The sequence below is a fragment of the Athene noctua genome, chromosome 2, assembly GCF_965140245.1.
Source record: "Athene noctua chromosome 2, bAthNoc1.hap1.1, whole genome shotgun sequence".
In the NCBI taxonomy this organism is placed as follows: domain Eukaryota; kingdom Metazoa; phylum Chordata; class Aves; order Strigiformes; family Strigidae; genus Athene; species Athene noctua.
The window spans coordinates 53009028-53036763 of NC_134038.1; the positions used below are offsets into that span (position 1 = coordinate 53009028).

General features: G+C 40.8%; 1 long non-coding RNA gene across 1 annotated transcript; it reads right to left on the reverse strand.

Moving 5' to 3' along the window:
* Positions 1-319: 319 nt before the first annotated feature.
* On the reverse strand, positions 320-27028 carry LOC141956892 (uncharacterized). The gene is made up of 4 exons (XR_012633027.1): positions 26788-27028; positions 14354-14571; positions 9426-9619; positions 320-1392 (listed from the first exon to the last, which is right to left on the reverse strand). It is a non-coding gene; the product is annotated as an uncharacterized LOC141956892 (long non-coding RNA).
* Between the last annotated feature and the right edge of the window lie 708 nt (positions 27029-27736).

Consider the following 27736-nt stretch of genomic DNA (forward strand, 5'->3'; position numbering starts at 1 on the left):
TGTGCAAGGAGCAGAACTGTGCAGGAATTTAGAAAATTCCTCAAAAGCAGCAACTGATAACACTTTTCTAATTCTTCAGAGAGTAACCTTAGTGAACTGAAGGACAGCATCCAAAAATTGCAGAGACTGATGAGTGAACTGCTTGTGTCTGAGGAAAACATGTTCCTTCCTAATGGAAAGAAAAGTAATGAGTATTTTGAATTCATATATAGAGTTTATGATTGAATCATTAGGCCTGAGATCTAACTCTGTTCTTGTGACTTTAAAATATTTATTAATTTGCAGACATAGTGGGACACTTCATCATTGTAAAGCAAGTTTCTATATTATTTTTAATTGTGTAAGTTGTATTCCACATTGTATTTCTTATCAATACATTATATATTTATGTCTGATGTGCTTCTACTAATACTACTTTAAAAATCTAGTGTTAGTAAAGAAATTCAGCAAACTCATGAACTGTTTCATGTGTCAAATCTTTCCTGTAATCCCAAGTATCTTGTGTTTCGGTTTTTGAAGTAAGTATTCCTTTTTTCTTCCCACTGACCCATCTCCATCCACCAGAAAAAGGTGTAGCTGTAGCTGTTAGACACTATCACCACCCTTATCAGCCCTGGGATTAATGAAGGGAACGCAGATTGCTGATGGTTCATGGAGATGGGGTAATTGAGCAAGTGTACTTAATGAGATGAATATCAGTGGGTTATTGATATTATGGAGTACATACTCTCTTCATCAAAACCAGTTTGATTAAGCATAATTTTAGATCCAAAAAACACCCACCCCAACCACTGAGTGTCATAGTTTAGAAATACTGCCTTTAAAAATCAGTGAAATTATGTCCCTTTCCATCCGTAAATGGAGTCAGCTCTCCAGTCCCCACTGTCTCTGTTTCAGTCGCCTGTGTGAACAGCTCCTCAAATTGCCGGTTCTTGTTCGATGAGCACTCTGAAAATGATGGTCTGAGCCACTACGTCCAGAGGAGACCTGCCTTATGTTTAGCCTGGTTTCCGACATCTCATCCTACCTGCAGGAGGGGGGTTGCAGGGTGCAGTCTAATAGCTGCTGATGTCCCTGGGTCAGGCTATGGTGAAGGTATAGGGGGACGGTGCTGCAGTGGGCAGTGCCAACAGGGACACTGCAGTCCCCATGGCACTTCTTCCAGCCAACCTGCCAGGAGTATTTTGTTGGCAAAGGTGCCACAGGTCCCAAGGTTTGAACCGTTTCTTGTTCTGGGTGAAACAGGAGCACTTTACTGGGGCTGCTCAGAGCTAGACGGGGTGGTTGACCTGTGGTTTGGACATCTTTCTCTTCGCATGCCCTGTGACCTCTGCCCACAAGGACATTCAGCCACAAGGACACTGGGAATCTTCCAGAGACACAACCTGTGGCCTGAAAAGAAGTTAGATCAGTTCTCCCAGATTTCCTAATTTCCCCAAAATCCCTAGATACCATGCAGATACCCCAGCATACTTGATTTGAGGTAACAAGAGCAGTCTCTCTCCAGCATCCCTCTGCTGCCCGGGTTTCAGCAGACGCTGACCCTGAAGAAAATTAGATGCTACTTTCAGATTTCCCACTCTTGTTTCTGCTTAGGTGCAATCTCCCCATGAAGTTGGACCTCCCAGACCTTAAACTTTATCTCAATTTCTCATTACGTGGAGATCAAGAGATATTCCTACTAGCTAGGTGAATCACTGAGTACATACATATTTAGGACACAATATGGTACATAATACAGGGTGCAATATGTAACTAGCATTGCCTGGTCCTGGGCCTTCACAAACTTGAAATTTTTATACATTCTTTTATATTTTTCAAGTTTCATTTAAAGCTATGGTGAAATTTGCCAAACACAATTACATTACCTCTCCAGTTAAAACCACTGATCTTCTTAGAAAAAGGTTCAAGCATATTTTCAGATTCTTTTCTTTTTAGGAGACTTCAGACTGTGTTCTAAGGAAAGCTGATTTCACAGAACTACTTCATTTTAGGAACTTCTTTTGTTACTCTAGTTCAGGACATAAATTATGAGGCCTGTTTTTTCATCCAATAATAATAATAATAATGTAACAACAGTTTACTACCACAATGGGCTCCCTGTCACAAAGTGATCCCACGTTGCAGCCAGATTCAGACTCAGAGAAGGTCTAGAGGATCTAAACAAAACATCCTTGTTTAGAAAAGCTAATCTATTGTCTTAATATGGCTTGTTCATATGGAACTATTACAATTTATTCATCAAATGCTTAAATAAGGTACCAAAGTGAGCGCTTTGTAGTTGCTGTGGCATAGTGTGACTTAAAACACTTACCAACTACGTGTGTGTTGGTCATTTTTTCCTTGCTAGTCTTCTCCTGAATATCAAGGAAATTCATTTATAATGATTCACCTCACTTTTACTCTGTAAAATGTGTTCAAATTCAGCAGTAATCCAAAAGAAAAAGATGAAAATTTCATCTCCCTGTATGAACTTTAGAATAAATTGTTCAGACTTTGCTGAAGTGATCTAAAACCAGAGGCAATGTGCTCAGGTCCTGTTCACTTTGATTCCACTTCACAATGGACCATTACCCTCAACTGGATCTTTCCCACAGCCTAACCTACAAAATTTTTTCAGCATCTCTCCTCTCTTCTCCAACCACAAGCTCTTTGGCTATTTGGCAAGTTTTGGAGATGCTGGAAGCCTTGGTCCATGCACATGGAGGTACGTGTAGCATTCACTTTTGACTGGCAGCCTTCTCATTGCCTGAGCCCACACGCAATGCAAAGGGCAATAATTAAATTAAAAAAATCTGAAAAAGAATTGCATGAAGCATTGAGGAGAACTGCATGTGACACGGGAACCATATGTGGAACATCATTTGTCTGAAGTAAGTACTATTTGGGTTCAATACAAAATGTGCATTTGAAAAGTAAGGGTTGAGTATTATAACATATTTTAATGATAAATCTTTTTCTCCACAACAATTTCATATTGTTGTTAATGACCATTTTGGACCTGTGCCCAGAGTGAAGACATTATCCTTGGATCTGAGTAATGAGTTTGTAAATGATCCTGAACAAATGGTGAAGTTCTTTACTAATAACTTTGTTAAATCCACAGATGAGCCTTTTCTTAATCTGGGTAATTAGCATCATAATTTGAGGTATTTAGTTATCTAGACTTGTCTCTGACAAGTGAGGTTGTTTTTTGTTTTTCCTTTCTTATTTTTTGATTAAATGGGTAACTGAAGGAGATTCTGAAAGCAACAAAACACCTGGCTGTATTTTCACTATGCCAGAGTTACTCAGCGATACAGACTTGTTCTAGATATGGTTTGGATGCTGATCATGCAAAGACCCATGAGCCAGTTCTTGTCTTTCAATTGCTGTGACCTTTTTCTTTTCGAAACTGGATTTCTTGCAACGAAAACACAAGACAGCTGTAGAATAGGCTGGACAGTCACATTGCCTTAAATTTAAAGAAAAGGAAAGTGCTGGAATGCAATGAAAAGTACAGCTATTACGATTACCTGCAGATGATATTTAGGGACTACTGTTTCATATTTTTGATATTTCATGAAACACAACATTATGGGTTTTATTCATATTTTGAATCAAGAGTGATTATTCTGGCAATTTATAGACCAATATTCTTGCACGGTATTTTGTCAAAATTGCCTAAAACCATTGTAGCTGTTGTGTCTGCTGAATATGCAAACCAACAAAATATTTGACTTTTGTCCTACAAAATTTCACATAATGAAAAGTAATTTCATTACTGCTAGAGTGCTTAAATGTTGAAGACAGAAAAACCAAGACCAAATAATTAATGCCAAATTTTATTAGGATGTTTGCAGCAGTAGACTTTTATACATTAGTAATAACATTTTTGTTTTTTATAGTGTTTGTTTCTTTCAACACACACAGTAAAATAATTCTAATTTCCTCAGAAATAGCTTCCTACTGCCTGAGGTCTAACTGGGTTAGCTCTACGGCTGAAGTATATCGAAATTATATGAGCCAGAGTTTGGTTCATGTCGATGGAAGGAGGTAAATAAAGATCATGCCATGTTTTGAGATTGTCCAAATGCCAATGACATCCAGCTTCCAGTTATCTTTAGTAGGTGCTAGCAAGCAAGAACCCAGAATTGGGCTCTGCCAGCTGGGAGGAGGATCCTCCTGTGGTTGTTACACGCCACACATTGCATCTGGGGTTCAGGGGCAGCTGGGCATGTTCTGCATGCTCCTGTCTGGCCCTGTGACTTCTCCTGAAGGTAAGGTGATGCACAGAGGTGCTTCTGTGAGGCCATCTGGCACTAGAGGGAGTGGAAGCCGGAGTAATCTACTTACAGACACCAACACTGCTTGATTCAGTTGCGTCCACTCCCCAGATTTTCTGGTTATGTCAATATAGATCCTCACGGCAAGTCCAAATGCATCATATATGGTCTTCCTGACCTCTTGCCTTGCAGTGCAGACCTCAGAGTCAAACAGAGACTAAGCGAGTATGGCTTGTATACTGCTTGACCACAGGAGAGGAGCACAGCAAGAAAAGCAAATAGAAAGGCAGTGAATCCTCCCTACATAAAGTTAACATTATTGCAATGTATTTTGGCTCTTCTGCCTGTGAGTTACACCCACCAGGACTCCCTGACGCTTCAACAAGTGGGTGTAAGTAGGTCCAGGGGAATATTATATTACAACTCTTCAGCTCTGCATTTGGCCCAAAAAGTACAGAAAAAACCTTTGAAAATCAAGGAACATTATGATTGCAACTGTAAAGTATTTTGCTCACTATGTAGAACACATCTGTAATTTATGTAAATTACTGTTTATGAAGAATGTTGAACATTTGAAGTTTTGCTTGTTGAGGCATAATGACAGTAAAAGATAGACACTCTAATGTATTTTTAGTCATATTTACTAGGTTTACACTGGTCTTGCTTTTTAGAGTAAACAGACTTCAGAAGGAACAAATGAACCAAAGGATAGGTAGTGATAAATAGTTACTTGTATATTGCTTCTGAGATTGTATTTTCAGCAGTTGCTTGTGATGTAGTATTTCTGTCTTCTTTCAGGTAGATTATAGGTCATTAGATATTTACTGAAAATGTTAATGAAAGCTTTGGAGAGATCCCATGTCTTTTTCATTTTGTCAGGCTTCATAAATACCATGCACAAATAATTGTCAAAAAACATTACTGAGGCGGTGAAACTGAGCACTCACAAGCTAGGAAATGCCAGGAGAAAGATTTGCCACGGCACCTTAACTTACCTGTATATGTTTGGAATTATTGACAAGACATATTTATTCCTACTGATAAAAAGTATTTATATGGATGTTAGTTTATAATAGTGTATTAATTTTTCTCCAGTAACTCCATTTATTCGTCACAGAGAAGGGACTAACTCATTTAATGAACACCCTTTCAATATTTTATCCTCTCTTCATTGTTCCTCTAGGTCCCATTCACTGCAACATTCATGCTCTGATCTGAAGATAAAATTATTGATATCGTCTATGCCTGTCATCAGGGTAGTGTTTACATGTTTCACAAATGTGAGTTAAACTTTGCAAGAAATAAGGAGTATTATTACCTCAATTTTATAGGACTGAGCCACAGTAAGATTAAAGTTAAAAGCTATCCTCTCCTAAGAAGTGAATCACTTGAAGTGCTGTGATTTCTCAGGGTACCCAGTGTCACAGTCGATATTTACACTAGACACCCAAGGGCACCTTCCACTTTGCAAGCCTGGCTAGAAGTCCTAGTCACAGGCCCACAAGAGTCAGCTACCCATGATGCTGCCACAAGACTCAGCTACCCATGATGCTGCCTCTGCCCTTCCTGTCCTGGCTTTCCACACGTATGAAACCCACAGAGAGCAACCCTGTCATACTCTGAGCCAAATCCCACATGTGGATGATTGAGAGATCAGGACATTTGGTGTGCTGCTCATAGCACAACCCTGTGATCCAGCTACAATCATGCACAGCATTTTACACGCTTGAAGGCTTGATCCCATTGACTTCCATGGCAGGGGTAAGCACTCCGCCCTTCTGCAAATTATACCATAGGGTTCCTATCGGGACTGTTGAGAAAAACATGGGTAGTAATAAACTAGGATGAGCTGGATGTTGGTGAGTTGCTGGGGTGGGTTGAGGCCAGCTAGTGGCAGCTCAACCCCCTGCCAGTTGCTTGCTCACTTTCACCCGTATGGATGCGGAGAGAATTGGAAGGGCAAAAGTGAGAAAAACTCATGGGTCAAGATGAAGGCTGTTTAGTAAATGAACGGAAAAAAAAAAAAAAAAAAAAAAGAAAAAAATCCCAGCTGTTGCAAAGGCAATCACTCATCACCTCCCACCAGCAGACTGATGCCCAGCCAGCTTCTGAGCAGCAGCTACTTTGGAAAAAAACCCTTCATTTTTCATTGCTGAGTATGATGTTATATGGTGTGGAGTATCTTTCTGGTCAGTTTGGGTCTGCTGTCCCCTCCTGACCTCTTGCCTACTCCCAGCCTATTGCTGGGGCAGAAGAGTGAGAAACAGAGGTGGCCTTGATGCTGTGCAAGCACTGCTCAGCAATAGCAAAAGCATCGGTGTGTTATCAACACTGTTTTGGTCACAAATCTAAAACACAGCACCCTACAGGCTGCTGTGAAGAAAATGAACTCCACCACAACCAGACCCAGTGCAGTTGTTCACGTCACATAGGCACTGCCTGGCAGAGTCAGAGTCTTTTTCGCTAGCACTGAAGCCACCAGCTTTGAAAATAAAAATTTATTTTTTCCCCTGCCTCTTCTCTGACCTTTACAAGAAGTGAGGCAGAACTCTTAAAAACTTGAAGTTTTCTTCACTATACAAATCTGTGGTTGACATCTTGCTTCTATGCTGTGCAGATTTCCACTGGGAAGGATAAAAGGCCATTCCAGACACAAAGATCATCTACCCACCAAATTTCAGGACTGTGCTCCAAAGCCTGGGAAATGAGAGGTTTTTTTAAAAGTCTTAAGTTTTTGACATAGACAACAATATATACATTTTCCCCTAAGTTCTTTCTTGGAAATGACCGAAAATTTTCCAAAAAAATTATCAAAAGAAGTCCAAACAAAATCAGCCAGAGGCATCCAGCCAGCAGAAGAAATTACATCTAGAATGACTGAACTTTGGCAAAGCTATAAGGTCCTTATAATGGAAAGTATTGGGTAACTTTAGTGAAAGGCCAAAACCAGTTGAGGAATGAAGAAAGAATGGCCAATGATTTTAATCTTCCATCTATCATGCAACCCTGTAAAGGAAGATATAACCCAAAATGTGTTTGGAGATATCTATGGAGAGGACACAAGGGAACAAGCTGATTTTGACATTTCTGTTGTCACTCCAGGCTGTCAGGACTTCTAAAGGCCATACAAAGCTTTATCCCCCAATAGAAAAGTCAGTTTTCTCTACTTGAGGTATTCATGAGAAATGAGATATGTGCATCCACATCTCTCAGATCCACGTAAATTTACCCACAAGCCTACTTGAGCAATGAGTTACAGACTTCAGCTGGTGCTTCCAAGCTCAGCATTAGCCACTCAGACCTCCCTAGGCAGAATGTAGACCATCCTTTTCCCTACTTGGAAGATGACTGCTCAGCATGCAGCTGGCTTGCACAGTCTTGTGTAAAGGATATTCCAGGCATTTCAGTTTAAAGTTCAGCAAACAAAAGCTGTTACTAGCCCATTTCAATGCAGGTGCTACAGTGGAGTACTGGGACTGAAAAAACTCCCTTATGCTCTGGCAACAACACATCTGCTGCTGCTAACAGAGTGCAGCAAGGCCACCAGCTCTCTGCCTCCCAGAGAGGAAAATGCGCAGAGACCAAGAGCAAAGCTCCATATTACTAGCCGGCTCTCTTGTTACTGCAGGGACAGTTGGGATAGAGAGGGAAAGATTCTGCTACACATGTATAAAATAAAACTTTTATGTGCAGAGTTTTCATGCTGTCATTTGTAATACCGTTTCCTTCATGGAAAGAGACCAGGTATGCTTGTTGACAGAGAAATTTTTGGTCAAAACGTGCCAAAATCAGCATGAACTGCAGAACAAGTATATGAACACGTGTTCACTCAAACTTTTCCCTTATGATCTGAGATCTCTGGGGTTTCTTGGGCAATGGAGAACTGCAAGAGCAGGGAGTAGTGTGAAGCACAGAGCAGCAGTAAACAGAGTGTTCAGCCCATGTACCATATGCAATGCAAGCAAGAAACATTTCCCAGGGGAAGGAAAACAAGACAAGGCACCAGAGTCACCACCTGACCACTGTTCCTGGGGCTGTTTATAGGTTTAAGTATGGGGGGTTTTGAGTCTTCTATTGCCATTTAATTTTCTGTGTTTAGGAGGATTACTAATTTTATATTGCATTAGACTTTAAAAAGTATACTTTAGAATAGGTAAACAGACAACTGATCTATTCATAATGTTCTTTTTTCCCCCTTGAGTTACTTGCCTTTGTAACAAAGTTCAGTTTTTCTGTTTGTTACATGGATGTTGTCAAACAAGTATCCAAATATATGCAGAAGTATCAGAGAACACTCGGATAACAAAATGATAACACAGAGTCATTTATGTTGGACGCAACCTTGGGAGGTCTCTGGTCTAGCCTCCTGTTCCAAGCAGGATCAGCTGTGAGATTAGACCAGGTTGCTCAGTGCTTTGCCCAGCTGGGTCTGGAAAACCTCCAAGGATGAAGACTGCACAGCCTCCCTGGCCAACCTGTGCCCCTGTCTAGATGTACTCAGGCTGAAAAAGTTTCTCCTTCTATCCTGTCTGAACCTCTCTTGTTTCAACTCATGTCTGTTGTCTCTTGTCCTCCTATCATGGACCACTGTGAAAAGCCCAGCTCCATGTTCTCCAGAACCTCCCCATAGGAAGTTGCTATCACCTGCCAAGCTGCCGGGGCATGCTGATGGCTCCTGTTCATATTGCTATCCCCCACAGCCCTTCCTGCAGAGCTGCTTCCCAAGCACTCAGTACCCAGCCTGTCCCGTTGCAGTAGGTTAGCTCATTCCAGGAGCAGAAAATTGCACTTGTTCTTGAATTTCAAAACATTTCTGTTGGCCCATTCCTCCAGCCTACCTAGGTCCTAGCACTACTTCCAAGCACAGTGACTACACTCCCCAGTTTGATTTCATCTGCAGACTTCATGAAAGCGTACCCCATCACCTCCTTCAGGTCAGTAATAAGGGATAAAATAGGATAGATGTCACTTGTAACTGGTCTCCAGACAAGGCGGAGAACCATTAACCACTACCCTTTGAGCCTGATGATTCAGCCAGTTTTTCATCCATCTAATAGTTCACCTATCTTGACCATAACACCCAATCTTGGATACAAATACGTTGTGGGAGACTGGAGTCCAGTCATTCCATCACAAGGCACTGAGGTTGGTCAGACATACCTTACCCTTGGTTCCCAATCACTACCTTCTTCATCTCTGCAGAAGCCAACGAGACTTGCTCAAGGATTTTCCCAGAGACTGAAATGAGGCTTACTGGCCTGTAGTTTCCCAGATTTTTCTTCTTGCCATTTTTGAAGATGGGTGCAGCAGCTGTCTTTCTCCAGTCATTAGTGACTTCTCCCAATCTCCATGACCTTTCAGAGATGACAAAGATGACTTGCAATGACATAGTACAATGACATAAACTAGCCTTTTTGGGACGCTTGGACAAACCCTATCTAGTGCCATGGACTTGTATATATCAAGGTTTCCCAATAAAACAGTGACTCAATTCTTTGCCCCTTTTTTGAGTTTCCCTTCTCCTTGACCATTGCTGCTAGGCACAAAGGCCTGAGAGACCTTGTGGGTGAAGACTAAACCAAAGAATTCATTGCTCTGCCTTGCATCTGCTGGCACTGCTACATTCAGGAGTGGGTCCATTTTGGAGACTCTGAGGTGCTCCTGACAGTGGTCTTCTCTCCTTTGATGTTTCCAGAGAAGTCCTAAGAAGAATCATACGGCAAGGATGCTTCAACACAGTTTGCTTTGGCCCACCTCATAGAAGAAATAGTATACATTGTAGTAAAGGAAGGACATCTGAGTGAATCTGCTATGGAGCCATATACTTTCTGTTTACCCCTGCAAGCCTCTCTCAGCCCAGCCAAATAGCTTAACTCTATGTTATTGTATTGTATTTGATATACTGATAGTATCTGTGTTTGCAATTAAAGCAAGCTAAAACTTGTAAGACATTTTCATGTCCTGTTGTCCCAAACGCTACTTCTTTCACAGAACTACAACACAGAATGCAAGATTTTGCTGGTGGTTGATGTAGCCCTTTGGTCGCACCGGAAAAGGGAGGGAAAAGTTTGAGTCATTCAGCGATAACCACAGGGAAATATAGCTCCATCCACATTAATTTGCAGAGAGGAATTTGAGGTTTGGATGATACAGAGGAGGAATTACTGGGGGGAAAGGACTTCCCAGGCTCTGCTGATAGAAGGACCTTCCAAAGTGCAGATGGATTTTATAATTTCTGTAATTCTTCTAACTCTGTGTTTCTCATTTTATGAGTGTGAGCTGTCTCCGCTCCCCTGCCCCTTCCCGTTGGGCTCATTTGTCTTTGTGTAACCCTGATTCAGCAGCAGCTCAATGCCTCTCGGGATGAGGGTGAGAACTGGCTGTATTTGTTGGCTACAGGAACAAACATTACCTTGCCTGAGAGGAACTGAGCTGCTGCCAGCAAATACTGTCAGTTAACGGAGCCTTGGCTGTAACTGCAGCCACCTCTCATTTTCCCCTCCTGCAGGGAGTGAGCTCCTTCTGTCTAACAGTGCTTTCTGGTAACTCTTCGTGATGCCTCAGACCTTCTTGCAGCCTTGGAGTGACGGAAAGGGACATGGAAGTGTGATCTCCAATTTCAGAAAAAGTGTTCAACATCTTCCAGAAGAAGCAACAACTGTGATGAATTGATGGATGACCAGGCTCTAAACATGTAAAAGCATTTGGATAGTGGTACTTACCTGTCTTGACAAATGTCCCAAGTAACAATGGGACCCTAAAGCCAGTCTTTTTATCTATACAGTTGGATGCTCATCTGGGCTTGCCAATGTACCCATGCCCTTAACATCTTAGCTCCAAGATTTAAAAAAAGAAAATAATTACAGCAAAGTTCCATTTTTCTATTTATTCAAAATAAATTATCTTGTTATGGTGTCTGAGGTAGTCATTTGGGGGAGGAGAGTTATGGATTTAGAAAGATGGCAGAGCATAATTTCATCTCGGTCCTACTGAAGTCAATAATAGCCCAATTTCCACTGACTGCAATGCATTTGCTCTGCACACTAGGTGCCTGTGAAGAACTGTTGGAGCTAAGCTAGTTCACAAACCTGAGTTTTGCATTATTTGGAAAAATATGGACTCTGCAACCCTGTTTATGTCTTCTCAGAATGGATTCCAGTCCCAATTCAACTTTAAATCCATGAAATATGAAAATCCTCTCAGCACTGATACCAGGTACGATACATAGTCTTGTTACGTGGCATGGCCATGATCCAACTTCTTTCATCCAGCTAGAAGCAGACTGCTCCTGTGAGCCCTCCATTTTCTGCACTTTAGAGAGTCTTTGCTGACTTTGGTAGTTGCCCCAGAAACACAACTGCTGTAGGAGGTGATAATGCAGGAAATTAATTCATGCACTAATATAGCTATGTGGGAATCTGATCATCAGACAAGAAATTTTGAAATGGTTTTCTTATATGGTGGGGTCAAAATGTGAGGAATGCAGCACTGGGATATGATCTACCCTGCGAACCAAGTAGGCTGCAGCATTCTATACCACTGGAAGTGTTTTTCAGCGTGGTGGCAGTTCTCGTAATGGGTTGCTCTTACCAAAAGGTGACTCTGAATCTGAGTTCAACAATACTGCAACCAATAACTGCATAGAATGAACATGAAAGCTGAAAGTTCATGACTTGTATGTGTCCAGGTAAGCTCCATTCAGTGGCTCGTTTGCAACATTTTAAATTACATATTAAAGTCTCTGTTCTTGCTAGTTTTATGGTAACTTTATGCTGGTCATGTAAAACGCCCTTACAACTGATATATTCAGGTGTATTCACTTGGTTGTAGACCCTGGTGATACAGAATCAGCTGAATGACTTCAGAGCTACTATCTCCTCCTGCTGTTGCTGACAGTCTGTGATTGTGGGTTTTCTGGTAACTGAACAACTTTAACAACTTTAACTGCCCTATAAACTGTCAGCAACCGATGTCTGATCTCATTTACACCCAAGCCTGGACAGATGTGCAGCCAGCATGGGTCTGGGGCACTTGGGGATCGCAGGTGAAGAGCCTTGTTCATGGTCCGATGCGCTAAGCTTTCTGCAGGAATTAATTGGTCATGCAGCCAATACTTCTGTTAATGTTTTTCTTGGCAAGAGTGAACTGAAATGGTTTGTATATAATTGCACGGCTTTACTTTGAGTTGTGCTTCCCAATTATGCTGATGGGCAGCATTTTTTGCTATTAAGAAATCTATATATAATCTTACACTGTACACGGTGATATTAATTGATATTGGAACAATGACTGAATTCCTTCATGGTTTATTAATACTATTGTGAATTTAAACAATTTTGATTAAATGCTTGTGCAGACTCGTGCTGTTTTATAGCCATGGGGAGCATTTGGACAGAGAAGTTTTCTTCTAACTTGTTTATGTAAATATCAGTCCTGATCAAAACATAGAATTTATGTGTTTGGGAAATTTTGCAGTGAAAATTAGGAATAATGTTAATCAAAAGAGAAATGACATTTGAAACCTGTTTTCCCTACACACCATGGTACCAGAAATTGAAGAAATGCTATCTATTTAAAAAATTGTAAATTTTGGTTCGAAGTTTGAAATTTTGGTTTAAACTTTTAAAATGTTTCCTGTATTTCTTGGTTTATGTTTTTACATTTTTATATTGATATTGATTTATGCATTACTTTATGACTTCAGTGGGACTATGTTTTATTATATTATTTTAAAAAATCATTAAGACTTATTTCTGTTTACTACTCAATAAAGCAGCATATCTTCTCAGTGTAACTGTCCCCTGTTTCTGTTTGGCTGAAACATTTTATCAGGCTGTTCACTTCCAATACAAACAGGAAATACTTGGACAGGAGTGACATACCAGTTCTTTGAAAAAACAGAAGTCACTGTGACCAAGGAAAGAAGTTCCATTCAATGACAGAAAGCAGTGCACAATAATGTTTTTAAAAGATAGTACCACTCAGTAAGGGAATAAAATATTTCAGCTATGTTGTTAGTTTGTATTACTTTATGCTATGTTATCATATGTTAGCTGCAATAGTGTATAACATGCCCTAAGTTATAGAAATTATTTTAAAATGAATACATGACAAATATGAGTATAATTTCAGAATGATGAAGTTTCATAATGTACAATGAATTTTTTTTCTTGAAATGGTCGACGTTTGTGCTGAAAACCTTTGGGGGTGGAGTTCATTGGTATCAACATATTTTAAAATGTTTCAATTTGCACTGGAAAATATTTTGATTGAAAAGTCAGCCAGTATTTTAGGTACTGTTAGACAGAATGGCAGTTTATTAAAACCTGAGTATGAAGGAAATGAACACATTTCAAGGACATATGCAGATGTGGATGTAGATAGTGCTGCTTGTTTCCTGAGAGGCAGACTGAGCTGCCATTAAAGTCAACAGAAGAGATCCTATTTACTTTTCATCTCTTATAGGAGTGGGTATTATTTATTTCTTTAAAAGCTATTAAATACCTTGTTGAACATCAACTGCTCTTTGAAGATGCTTGTTTTAGAGCAGTTTTACTACTTTTGCTCCTTCTGATGGGGCTAGCTGTAGAAAGCCTAGTAAGGCGGCATCTTTACTGACATCCTTTGCTTTAAACTTTTACATTCAACAGCTTGGAAGACCAGAAGCTGTCAGTGAAATCTTGGCTCTTCTGAAGTCAATGGGATATCTGCCACTGGTTTCAGCAGAGCCAGGATTTCACTGCATGTTGAGAGGATTACCTTTTTTTTGTATTTTATTGGCAGAAAGGAAAGCTGTGCAAATCCAATACAGTTAAACAAACATATGATGGGTTTGGATGTGTAACTCCTCTTTGTATGCGTATTAGAGGCAAGTTGTGCTGGAACCTGCCCATGCTCATTGCAAGCAAGTGGCAAAGCGATCACTGAATCATAGCAACCCGCAAAGTTGTTTCAAAGCCAGAATTTTCCATACATCTGTAGGAAATGATGTTGCAACACTAGCAATGATGTAGCAAAGATCAAGGCAAAGTTATATAGAGGGAAGGTGATTATATTTGAAAAATGGAACAAGATTCATTCATACTCACACTCTTGTGCTGATATGCTGATGCTGACAAGCACCAGGAGGGGTATGTACCCAAACTGATGCATTCAGGCATCCATATGTGAGTACCCAGGTGGTCTGGTTGGGACTCCTTGGCAGGTAGGACAAGGGATGCCACCTATGAAGTCCTCCCCACATCTCCTTGTTTCTTCTTAGGTTGGTGACAATGACCTGGTTTTGTATGTGCCTCTTTTGTACCATCTGGAAGTTAAGAATCATTAGTTACTCCAGCCTGGCCCACCTCTGTGTCTCCCAGTCTGGGTGTCCTGGGAAACTGCATACAGATCATCTGGGGACTTCATGGGCTGCTAATCCAGGCACTGTCAGCAGCTGTTGTGCTCATAAACCTTCCCCTGCTGCTTCTTCAGGTGGTTGCCCACGCTGACCTTTCCAGTCCTGCTCCATTCGTACCAGTCCTAATGTTTCTACTGAAGTTCTCTACGGGTTGATGCAAAATTCAGGAGACTTTGTTTGCAACTTTTTCAAGGTCTATACAAATCTGAGCTACTTGTGAAGAAATACAGCTCCCTTTTCACTTATTTACTCTCAAAGTGTCTCTGTTCTGATGCTAAGACTAACTTTCCCTCTCAGGAAAAAATCTATCTTGTAACGGATAGTTTGTCAAGATTGCAAAAGTTCACTGAATAATTCCTGTTTATGTATATTTTTTGTATTACATCATATTGGGAGGCCTTGACAAGACATTTTTGTGAGTTTATGTTAAAAAGAATCATCTTTTTCAGCTTAACTGCTTAGCTGTGTGATTAAGAGAGACCCATTTGATGAGGCCCCCTGGTGCCAAGCCCTATGAGTAAAAGACATTACTTTCTGCCAAATTGTAAACATCACATACTTTGATAAAAGATCTCAGATAAAGGAACAAGATAGTAGAGGTATCTTAAATCTATTGTCTAATGGTTAGTGTAGCTTTTGTCTTTTACAGACTGTTGCCTGTGAAGAACTGTGTGAAGTTGACCAAATTAGAAACAAGATAGATTTCTATTCCAGGAATGAATGAAGGCTTTAAAATGAAATGCAAGAACCACCTTCCACCCACAAAAAGCAGTCCAAAAGTAAGATTTTGATTTATTTGATTCTACACATATTTTTGTCATTAAGCTTTGTAGCATATTCTAAATTTTTGCTGCACAGTTATGCATGTTAAGCCACCGATTCCCACATGGTGAGCAAATGGCAAAGAAAACACTTGTGTCACCACAGTTGAGGAAAAGAGAAAGTCTCAGGCAGAAGAATGCTCTCTCAGTCACGTTAGCCTACATGGAGATGACACCACACAGGATTTCTGGGCTTTTCTCAGCTGTTTTAGGACACCTGCCTGAGCTTCTTTCAGTCACAAGAGCAGAGTAGGACAGAATTTAATGAAACCACAGTAAGGAGAAAAAAAAAAAAATTAAAAAGGAAATGCTAGCTAAGATTAGCTAAGATCTTTAATTTTAGATAGCTGGGCAGAGTTAGCTGCACAATTTCGGAATAAATGAGTCAAAATCGCAGATGGTCATGAAAAAGAGGAAGCAAAGCTGTTGATAGTAACAGCAGAGTTGCATCAGCTCAGCTGATGTGTGCGTGTGCATGCAAACATCGGGATCTTCAGAACAAGAGCCTGTAGCCTGGTACAGAGCCCATTCACATCTGCTCGAGTCCCCCCACGGCCAGTGGCTGCCACTGACCCCTGCCTTTGAAGGCAAGAGGCTCCTTGGACTCTTTATTTTTTATAAAACAGGGACAACAAATTGTCAAGCCATTGTCATCCTCTGAGTGGCTCAAAACATAATTTCTGTAAGTGGGTGCTATATATAAATTGGGAGTTGGATATATAAACATTTCATTCATTTATTTATTTATTTGACTTAAAAGCTTGGCTGTCCTACAGACTTCTGCTTGCTCAGCTGTGTCAGTTCTGGGCCTGAAGAAGGGCGGAGAGTGAGACAGCTGTCCTGCAGCTCTTTTGTATTTTCTACTATTCAGCACCTGCAGTTTCTGTCAGAGGTGGGAGAGGAGGGATGGAGGGAGCTGCAGCAGCACAAGTCCTTGGACACTGCCTGTGTTCACACAAGGGGCAGTTCACTGCATAATATACCCAGCAGACAGTAGCTCCTGGAGGAGAATCCAAGAGGGATGCAATTCCCTCCAAATCAAAATATAGCTGCAGCTACAGAGATGCTCATTGTCACTTCCTAGCAGAGGTGTTTCATCAAAGGTGGCCTCTCTCCTCACGGTGGAAGGCCAGAGTCATTCTGTGAAGTTTTGTTGGCCTATGCCTTATCAGAAAGGAGCATAAAAACACGCACTCCCAAACTGAGAGACATCCTCACAAATTCTGTATGTATTTGTAATGTTGTTCTATGAAGTCCTTTTACTGTATGAGCACAAAACATTTATTGATGAAAGCCGTCTTCACTAAAGGTGTTTGCCAGTGTTTAATGGTCCTCCCTACTGAAGTACCACCTAATGCAAGGGGAAAAAAGGAAGTCCAAGGATCTATTTGCAGTGTTGCCAAGACAGTTTTCATTACAACCAAATACTAAGGCTAGGCATTGATTAGTTTTATTTTCTCTCCTTTTGCCTGCTTGCTTGTTTGCATCTGTGGGAATATGTGTGCGTGCGTGTGGTTTTTTAATGTTTTTGCAATTGTTTCACAGTCTCCCTTCTGATGTCTTGAAGACCACACATTAAGGAACACTGGGTGTAGACTAATTGTAAGACTTTCCTAGTAGCATGAATTTAAGCTTGAAATCCCTTCTGCTCTTTTCTTTTTTCTTCCCACAAGCAATATCAAAATGCCAATAGACAGAGAGACATTTTTCATATGGGAGCATATTTATCTTTCATCATTCAATGTGCTCACATGCTGGAAGCATAAACCCATCAGAGTACGGGACAAGCCAACACGTTACTTTGAAGTAAATTAAGGGCATGAATTTACAGCATAGCTGCATCCTGGTGATAACTGCAGTTTCTTTCCATTTTCCCTTCATATTAAGTAGTTTACCTGCAGTCATGGCTTGCAGTCTGCTGGCTGCAAGGAAGGAACCCACACCAAAATAACTGTTGCAGTAAGGTCATGGCTGTGAAAATTTGTTTCTGATTTTTTAAGGCTCACTACAGTGGAGTGAAGATTGCTGAAACACAGGCAAAAAGCAATGAAATGCCATGGAAAAAAATATGAAATATGTGCTTCGTTTCAAATATATATATGTATGTGCTCTTCTCCTTCAAAGTAAAGTAAATGAACACACCACAGAAATAGTGCTTCATATTTCTTTTAGAAGTGGGATATTTGTTAACATTGTTAGATGGACACAAAGCCAGATGGCTTCATTTTGAATTGTTATATGGTGTTCTTTTTCCACTGTGCCTAACAAAAAATCATTTATGAAGCAAAAGAAAAAAACCTTATATTACGTAACTGTTAATTCAGCCTCAAAAAGAAAAAAAAAAAAAAGCAGCCATTTGGGATTCCATGGAAATATTATTGGATTCTTGCTGAAAATGTATTGCCTAAGAAAAACATTGGATTAAATGACAACTATTATAATGGCACCTTCGTGACCAGTACATGCATTCCTGGGAAAGCGGTTAATACTCCCTGCAAAGTGGCTGAACTTTTCAGAGGCAAAAAGTGTGCTTTTTTTTTTTTCAGAGGCAGTTGATGTTTTCTGAAAATTCACACTGCTGGAAGTGCCCAGGATCTCTGGATGACTCTGAACATCTCCTGCTAGTAGCGCTTTCCCAATGGCCCCCAGCACCCAGAGCACAGCCCAGACAAAGCCCATAAGGAACAGCGCTGTTGGGTGGCAGATGATGAAAATGAAGTAGAGAGGAGCTGTGCATCATGTCGTGCGATGGTGACAGGGCCAGGAATAAACCTAGACCTCCTGACTCCCTACCTTGTGATCTCCCCACTAGACATCTTCCTGTTTTCCTTTGAAAATGTTGACAGCTTACTGGAGAGGAAAATCTACAAACATTACACATTCCACCGTCAAAAAAAGGGCTTTGTTATTTGATATAGGAACTCTTTTAATTATTGCGGTAACTACACAGCATGAGGTCGCAAAGGGCAAATTTGTTAGCAGCATTTATGAGTGATCTCTCCATGGGTAGCACACAAGTCCAAAAAAACTGGCTTGACACACTGAAGTCTTTTACGCAGTCCCATTCAAGAACATTTTAATAACAAGAATCATAACTTTTTTGACTGGAAATAGTGAAATTGGTACTGATCCAGTGAGAACTGACCTGATTTTTCATGTACCACTTGAATCAACACCAAAAACTGTTCCAGCTCCCGTTTCTTTGGATTTTAGTTTCAGATAGCAACAGATGTACACAAATCCAAAGAGACAGTTTTTCCCTGTAGGAGCCAAGAATTCAAGCAAAACTTCATACACCTCCATCACACTGACTGTACTTCAATAGTTTGATTTTTCAGGAAATGCAAACTTGTTATTAGCAGGACCAATTAGACATCTGAGTAGCTAATTTAAATGCTTTCATTAGTCTCAGAACATTTTTGATGTTTTGTATGAGTATCTCTGTTAAATTTATCACAATAAGCCATTTTTGCCACTTCTTTATAGTAGGACTCTTAAAGGGATTAGAACTAAAATTTGTCACAGACAAAAGCTCTCCCCTCTATGTAGAGTAAACACACAGTAAAAAAAAAGTATTCAGCCATGTAAAAATATCATATGCAAACTTATAAATTTCTCTGAGTCTGAAGTCAGTAGCAAAGTTCTGTCACCTTTTCGCCTTGTTACACTTAATGGTATGAGGCACATTGGATTCAGCACTGGTAAGGCTAAGAGAACCTGGCAAGCTTTCTTCTTAAAAAAACCCAAACATCAGCCTACATCTAAGAAGCCAAAGCACACATTTTTGGGAATTTTGCATCACACTCAGAATTTGGTCTGTGCCTGAATAAGGTGCACTGGTTTAATGGAGCATCCTGCTGGTGTAATTCTGCCCCCAGGTTTGCATTTTGCATCACTGGAACTTGTATGAACTTTGCACCCCTTTTCAAGAAGGTTGTACAGTGGCCATGATGTTACGATGACCGTGCTAGAAAAGGATGTATTCTTTCCATGGCTATGTTAAAAAAGAGTGATGGTAAGCAATGCTGATGGAAATGAAAACAGCAACTACAGTGATGACATTATAAATGTCAGCTCTGAAAGAGTTTCACAATGGGAGGTATGGATCTGTATTTTCATGCTGGTGATGGAAAAAACCAACACACAAAGTAGCTTCTTAGATCCATCTGAAGAGTGAGAGGTGAGAATTCAGGTACCCTCATTTCCTAATCCAGCACCCTTCCGATTACTGGCCGCAGTATTCAATATATGTGTATGGGTCAGTAATCCCTGGAGGTAAGCCTGCACTTCAAACACACCACGTTATCTGCCTTGTCCTGGATGTTAGTAGGTCTTCTGCAAGGCTCAGAGGTTTGCAGGGTTAGGGCTCTCAGGCACCATGGGCCACTGCTGGGCCTATATTGCTACTGTGGTGTCATCATTTAAGAGCATGATGAACTCTTCAGAGCTTGCTGCATGCCAGATTGCTAGGTCCTGGTTTATACTGACAGGGAAAGAGAGTTGTGACATCTCAGCTAAGCAAACTCTTTGCTACAGGCACTCATCTTAAGTCCATCACTACTATGGTATTATGTTCCAGAGCAGTGGGGCTGCTGGACTGTGAGTCCCTGTATGATCCCAGCCTGCCCTGCAAGGGCCTTGGAAGAGCAGTGGTGGGCCATGATCAGGCTGTCCACACCAGGGCTAGGTTTCATGACTCCTTCTTCCTTTGAATATACAGGATTTGGCAGCCTCAGGTTGTAGGTGGTCCAAAGGGCTCATGAAGCTCTTGAACTTTGACATCACAGTGGCACCAGTGTCCTTCTTAAGTGCTGTAATAGCAGCTCTGAATGTGGCCCACATGTCCTTTCCTAGCAATATGATCCGCAAGGGTAGACCTTTATAATCAACCTTATACATTCCCAAAGAAGCTATCATTGGGGCTACACGTGAGCTGAAACTCTCAGCTTTAAATAGCTAACCCTTGTAAACTTTCATAGCCTTTGTGGATGTTTGTGTGAACATAATACTACACCTTCATAAGGAGGGTTTGTTTTCTGCCTTTACTGATCTGAACATGTGAAATACTTCGCATCATCTATATCCTATAGCAGGGTCAAACATTTTAATTTATAGAGGGTCACAGTTGCTACTCCTCTTAAACACCAATGGAATTTTTCAATATCCTTGAAGTAAATCCCTTTTGCAAAACAGTAAATGTTAGTATGACAGTATGTCAAACATGGATTTGTTCCGAGATTATTTACTTACAATTAGACAACTGTGCTGGCTCTCAGAGAGACTAGTCAGCAAAATCAACATTATTTGAAAGAGCAGCAGGATGGCCAGTGTTTTAGAATCCAAGGAATGTGATTTTCATAAATTCCACAGCCTGGTGAGATGCCACAGAACTAAGTAATTTATTCTTTAAAGTTTTTTTGGAGGGGGGGGCTATTTTACATATATCTACATTTTTAGGGGTTTCTATTTTGTGAGGAAAAAGCAAATAGTGATTTCTCCATTTTAAACCTTGTGAGATGGACATTTTCCCATTCAGAAAAAAATATTTTCTGTGCTTTTTTTTCTTCCTTTGACATATGTGTACGTATACACATACATACCTATTGGGCAGGGCAGAACAGGGAATCAGCTAGTAGCAGCTGGTTGGACTATTCTTTGAAACTGCTGTTTTTTAATAAGCATTGCTTGTAAATCCTTGCTGCATGGTTCTCTTGTTCCTGAGCTGAAAGCAAAAGGTAGAGCCTGTACTTACGTGCAGAGAGGCAGTTTTTAAGTAGACATTCTTCCTGGTGTATGTTTTCAATAAAATTTTAATTATCTTCTTTACTAAATTGGCACATTTCTCTTTGTGGACACAGTGTAGTTCAGCACATACTTTTAAAGCAGAGCAGGGACAACAGAGAAGCTACAAAGCCCACTTGGGAGTTCAAAAATGGGTGTTTGGACATCTTTTATGCACACGTTAAGGGGCTGGCTTTTGGTTTAACGCAACCCAACAGAGCGAGGGTAAAGCAGACATGGAGCAGCTCTTTGCCTGGGCCAGGGAAAGCAGCAGGCAGCAAAGCAGAGAGCTGCTGGGGCAGAGAATCTGCACAGCTAAATGACAGTGACCTGCGTGCCTTCCTCACCTGGGCCACAGCTCAGGACAAACATATTCACTTTTTCTGCTATAGCCTCCAAGGTGGCAGTTTTGGCAGCCTTCCCAGGGGGCCCCGGCAAGACCCCTGTCTGCCTCTGGTTGCACAGGAGCAGCCACTCTGCTGTCCCTTCTGCTCCCCAAGCCAACCCTGCTCCTCTGGCCTCTCTTTTTTGTGACAGCCTTGCAAAGCCCTCAGCGCCTCTGCTTGGCACCATATATTTGCACAAAAAAGCTAAAGGTGTGGGTATGAAATATCTGTATGAGCAGAGAGGGGCTCTGCAGGCCCAGGTGGGATGCAGATCTCTTTGGTGTTTCTGGTTTACCTCTCAGAGGTGAATTCTGTGAGGTGCCACATTCCCTCCCTTCCCACACCCATCACCATCAGTGAGGACTGGACTCCAAATGTGTCCAGTTGGATGGATGGAGCAGATAAATGATCAACCAGCAATGCTTCATATCAGGTATATCAGGTAAGGAGGTAAAAAAGGGTGAGGAAATCAGAAGGTTTTCATGCATGTTACAAAGGTGCTTTGCAAGCTCATCCTAAAGGAAAAAAAGAGTCAGTGAAAAAGTAGATTTTCTTGCAGATTTACAAATTTGAATTTACTTGATAAGCTAGGTAGAGTCTTGCTAAAACATTAAAGACATTTTTGCACTCAGTGTTCACATAATGATGTGGAAACAGATGCCCGAAATAGTCTCGAGGGAGGAAAAAGAAACAGTGAACTAGGAAACTAGGCTCCTGTTAGGGCAGATAATTAGAATATCTGAAGAGTGACAAAAATCCAGTGCCAAAAGAGCTCTAGTTCACATCATGAAGGAGGTGCCAGGAAGACTGAATATAACAAGGATCTCAGAAAATTTCTGCTAGTTTCTGTTAAACTTGTTGCAAAGAGCCCATACACTACAAACTTTGCTTCACAAGCATACTCACTCCCTTTCTAGTCTTACCCATTTATTAATTTTGTGCCTTCACTACTTTAGTATCTGTCCTTTAAAAATTAGAGAATAGCCACTGTCTACCACAGGGATTTACACCACCTCAAGCATATGAAGTTTTAGGTGCACCAGAACTAAATGACACACAAGAACCAGACCCAGACCAGCACCAGAGCTGGCTGTAGATGAGGAGGGGTCAACACTGCTGCAAACTGTCTGAGATCCACTCATACAAGTCAGCTATATTTTGCACAAGGAGACCTGGGGGTACAATGACTATCAGGGCATATATTCTCTTCAGGACAGGAGAAGCCTGATAGTGCAGATACTTATTTCTACAGTTGGTTGTGTAAGGAAAGGAGAAAGAGGAGGCATCCGTCAGCAAGGAGCAGAAAAGCAGGAAAGAACGGGGGATGTGTTTTGCTCTGCTCCATCAAGTAGCCCTGCCCTGGTCCATTTGTTGTGCAATTTAAAACTGCCTGTCAGCAACGTTATTTATGGCAAGGCACAGGCTGAGTCTCAGAATCAGGAAGCCAAATCCAGCTTCCCTGATGTAATTCTCCACCCAGGCCATTAGGTTTTTAGCCTTGTTTCTTAAGAAAATGATTGCTACATGATTTTTGCAGCCTGTTCATACAATGATCTGTGTGTCTTTTGTCACTCTTAAGAACTTTGTGATGCAATTCACCAGTTTCAATCAGATTCAGCAGAAGGGCAGAGGGCTCAAAGTTGTTCAGTTCGATTGAACCATTTGTCTGCATAGAGAAACAAGAGCCAGAGAGGAGCATGTTTCTCAAGGGAATGCAGAGAGCTCAGCCTTTGTTCGATCTGAAAGCGGCCACCCGACCCATCCCCACATGCACGTTTGCTGGCTGGCTGGCATGCAGGCACGTCCCAGCCAGCCACAGATTGTGCTGCCCAGAAGATTTAGGGGCACTGAAGGACACTGGAGAGGGTTATCCATATTGCAGTGGTGGGAAGCATGGGGGACATGAGAGGAACTGAAGCCATGGGGCAGAACAGCATGTTCATGAAGACATGAAGAAACGGGACAATTCACCAAGAGGCATACTGGCTATGGGGTGCAAGTCTGTGGCAAGTCACGTCCAGCCCTTAGAGAGCACCTTAGCCATTGTAGGGCTCCTGGGCTCAGTTTGACCTTCCATACAACTAGTTGAAGTCTGAGAGAAGTGGTGATACGTGAGAGCAGAACTGAGCACACTTCATGACATTCTGTGTATTTCTTGGTGTAGACAAAGCACTAGAGATAAACCAGATGATGCATAAATTCACAAACCACAGTTTAAGATTAAAGAAACAGGGCTTTTGACTTTATAAAAGACTCAAAGGAACCTTAAGGGTGGAAATAGAAATAGGAAGGGTCCAGAGACATGTTGATAGGAGAGATGATTGCATTCCTAAAAATAAACCAAGGGACTCTGATTTAATCTATGGAATGACCAGACACAAAAGGAATTCAAGTGGAATTTTCTGCCTGCAGAGCAGTGGATAGAGCATGCAGGAAAAACAGCAAAGCAAGAGGGGCACAAGGACTTTGAAAAAGGTGCGGTATGCAAGTATGGGCTAAAAAGTATTGTGGAATTTATCTAGAGACTCAGAAAGGGGCACACTTAATTAGAAAGGACTCCTAGTTTCCCTCTGTCCCAAAATGTCTCTTATTTGTTATTAGCAGCTCAGCAGGGGTGGCATGATACAATTACTCATTAGGTAAAGGAATTTCAAACCTTTGCCCTGTGAGGAGGCTAAACTTGTCACTCAAACTCAATCCTGGATCTTTTCATCAGCCTAAGTAATACTTAAACAGGATCACAGATCTGGACTTTATTTTTGTTTTGTTGTGAGTGCTCAGGGTTTGAAACAGAGAGTTTGCTCCTGGTTCTATAAGCTGTGCTATACTGCAGTTCTCACACACACACCGTCCTCCTGCCTGCTACATGAGGCTGAGTCAGGCTAGTCTTATCTGCCTAAACTCATTTCTCTCATGAAACGCATCAACTACAGCCTCTCCTTTTCTAACAAAATCATTAGTTGTGAGTGCAATAACCATGTTTTATGCTCTGGGCAGAGGGGAAGATGCAGACAATGAGGTTATGTAGCTTTGTGGCCATGTCTGTACAAATAATTAATCTTTTGTATCATCATACTGGTGTTGCTGCAGCTTTTATGGTTTAATGGTACAGGAGAGGTACTCTTTTTTTATTAGACTGAATGACTTAACTGGAAAAATGGAAAAGCTTTTAGATTTGTGTCCTTTTTTTAATCAACTATGGCAGCTAGGCTAATAAAAGATATTTCCTCCCTCTACAAACCTTGCTTTTCTGATTAAATCTCTACAAACTAAATACTGCACTGACTTACTGCACATTCAACATTATCCCTGTGCCACTCTTTTCAATAACTAATAAATAAAAATATCAAGTTAATGTACATCAAAGGCATTTAGAATAAAATCCTCAAATTAAACAGGAACATATGTAGCTCACATATCTTTATTTGAATAAAGAATATGGAAAAACTAACAAAGAGTACTATTTCAGCTGATCTGTTTTCCTCAGAAAACTTTGCTGAGTAAGACACTGAAATGTTAAACTTTGTTTCTCTTTCCATTTCTGTTGCTTAAGGAATTTTCTACAATACTGTGGAGTGTGTGTGTTGGGAAAATAACACCGCTATAACATTTTTCTGTAAGTCACTTTGATTCTCTTTTGTTATGCCAGAGATTTACTGTTTCTTTTGACATCATAGTGGCTGTTTTTGCAAGGACTGCTTGGGACACCAGCAAAGCAATCTTGCTCGCTTCCATCCACATGTACAGAAGAAAAAGCTAATTAATAGACACCAAGCAGCTCTGACGTATGTTCAGTGGGTAACAAGGAACTAGTAAAATCCCATAAAATTCTCAGAAAGATACTGGAAAAAAAAAAAAAAAAAAAAAAAAAAGGAAGCAAAGCTATCCAGAAATAACACCATTTAGCTTGTGACCAAACCAAAGAACAGCATCTCAGTTTTCTTTGGGAGGCCACTGCTTGGATTAGGTGCTCCTATAGGATGTACACTGAAAGCCAAGTTTCTCCCCAAGGCTTTTCTGTAGGACTGCCTTTGCTTCCCTCAGTGGAAATATCATCCAACCCATCCAAGAACTGGAATTATCACCTCTGACTTTTCAAGGATCCTTTAGTGGGCAGAGGGGCTATTTCCCCTAAAAAAGGTTATCTGTCAGCAAGTGAGTCATCCCTCTGGAAACACCAGCCCTTTTATAGCAGGGCTACTTTTGTGCAACCTTGTAGTTTCAAATGATTTCCACAGAAATCTCCAGCAGGAGATTCCCCAGCAGTGGACTGACAATGTTCTTTGTTCAATATATTGAAATCCAAGCCTGACCTTGAGAATAGGTGCTTTCTGTCTCTAAATACTTCCTTTTGTACAACTGGTTACAGAGGCATTAGGATTAAACTCCCTTATGACTTCCCTGTGAGGTTCCTCTAGTTAAAGAGATATACACTGAAAAAAATGGAAAAGCAGATTTTGCTTTTTGGAAAATCAGCTCAAAAGTTTTCAGCCAAGGTATGTTACCTCCATGATCCAAAGAGAAAGAAAGCACACTTAGAAAATATGATGAAGAAAGCAGTGAAGCAGGTGGCCTTAAACTTGAAGTTATGGGAAATGTGACAAGGACCAGAAATACCTTTATTTCTGGAACATGAGACAGTTTTCTTGTCCTGACTAACCTGGAAGAAGCTAAAATTAAGTATGACTTGGGTATGCTAAGCAGTTGTTGCTGTATTATGGCCCATAGTCCAGGCAAAGCAGGACAGGTTAGGCAAATATTCTGGGTAACCTGAAGAAGAGCTAACAAGAAACCGGACAACCCAGTAAATGTCTCTGTGTTTTTCAAGTTTAGGCTTAGCACATTATCAGATAGGACATTTACTTTGAATAGGCACTTACTGGTGGGCTAAATTCCCCTAGTCCTTACTCAGATGTGTTGTTGGTGGTGTTTTGCTTGTGTAATATTAAATAAAAATAAAATGCAACAAAATACACCAAGTGCATTAGAGGAATAGAAAACATCTACCTTATTGTAATCATACCAGCAATATGCAGTGTGTTAGCATCAACATGAAAGCGTTTAGAGGTAGGATGGTGAAGAATACACCGTCAATAGAAGAAACCAGAAGAGCTAGGTAAGGAGAATATGTTTACCTGTATAATGGCATTTGGTCAGAATTCCTCATCCTTTGTGAAGACAGACTGCTCCTTCATGGACGGGAGCATAGCACGGTCTCTCACCCAGTGGGTCATATGGCCATTGCCGTCCAATACCATTCAATACCATATTGCCACCTTCACTCAAAGCATTTTATAAGGGCTATAAAAGGTAAGTGATCTCACAAGCACTTCTCCCAGACCCAGGATTTCTCCGGGGAAGTCTCCTGCCCCAGGCAGTCCTGTCTTTGCCATAGAGACGTGATCAGCACAGCTTCCTTTGGCTTGGAGGGATTAGCTGCAGCTCTTGGTGTGAATCATTCTGTCACTGAAACTGTAAGATGATTTATAGAGAACATTTGAGGAAAACTTTTGACTGGAGAGGTTATGAGGATATCTTGCAAAATCTGCACTGGCAAACACAGCCACATAACTAACTGGATTCCTAATATAATTGCTGGCAGTTGCATATGCAAATATGGTTTTTGTATAATGACAAAATGGGAGCTGTCTGTCAGTAAATCTCTTTTATTTTACCTTTGATTTCTTGGCTACTTGGAACATAATGAATAAGGAATGGAAGATCAAGACCTTAGAAAACCCAGCTGAAAAATAAGAAATAAAATAATTATGTGCTAAGGATACAGACTTGGTGTTTCTGGCAAATGTCCACATTTAAGTGGACTTTTCATATGATATGGATAAATGTGAGTTGTGCAAAAAAATTAATTTTTGTTTTCTCCAGGACATAAAAAATTCTTTTTCTATTTTTGTGGTAAGACCAAACACCAAGGCTTATGCTTAGCAAATGTTATTCAATTGCAAGCAAACATTATAAGTGTAACTTGAGTAAAGTTTACATGACTTTTTTTTTGTGCAAAAAGCAACTTCCTTAAATGCACATAACAGAGGGAATGCAACTGCTTGTCTGCTCCCACTTGGAACA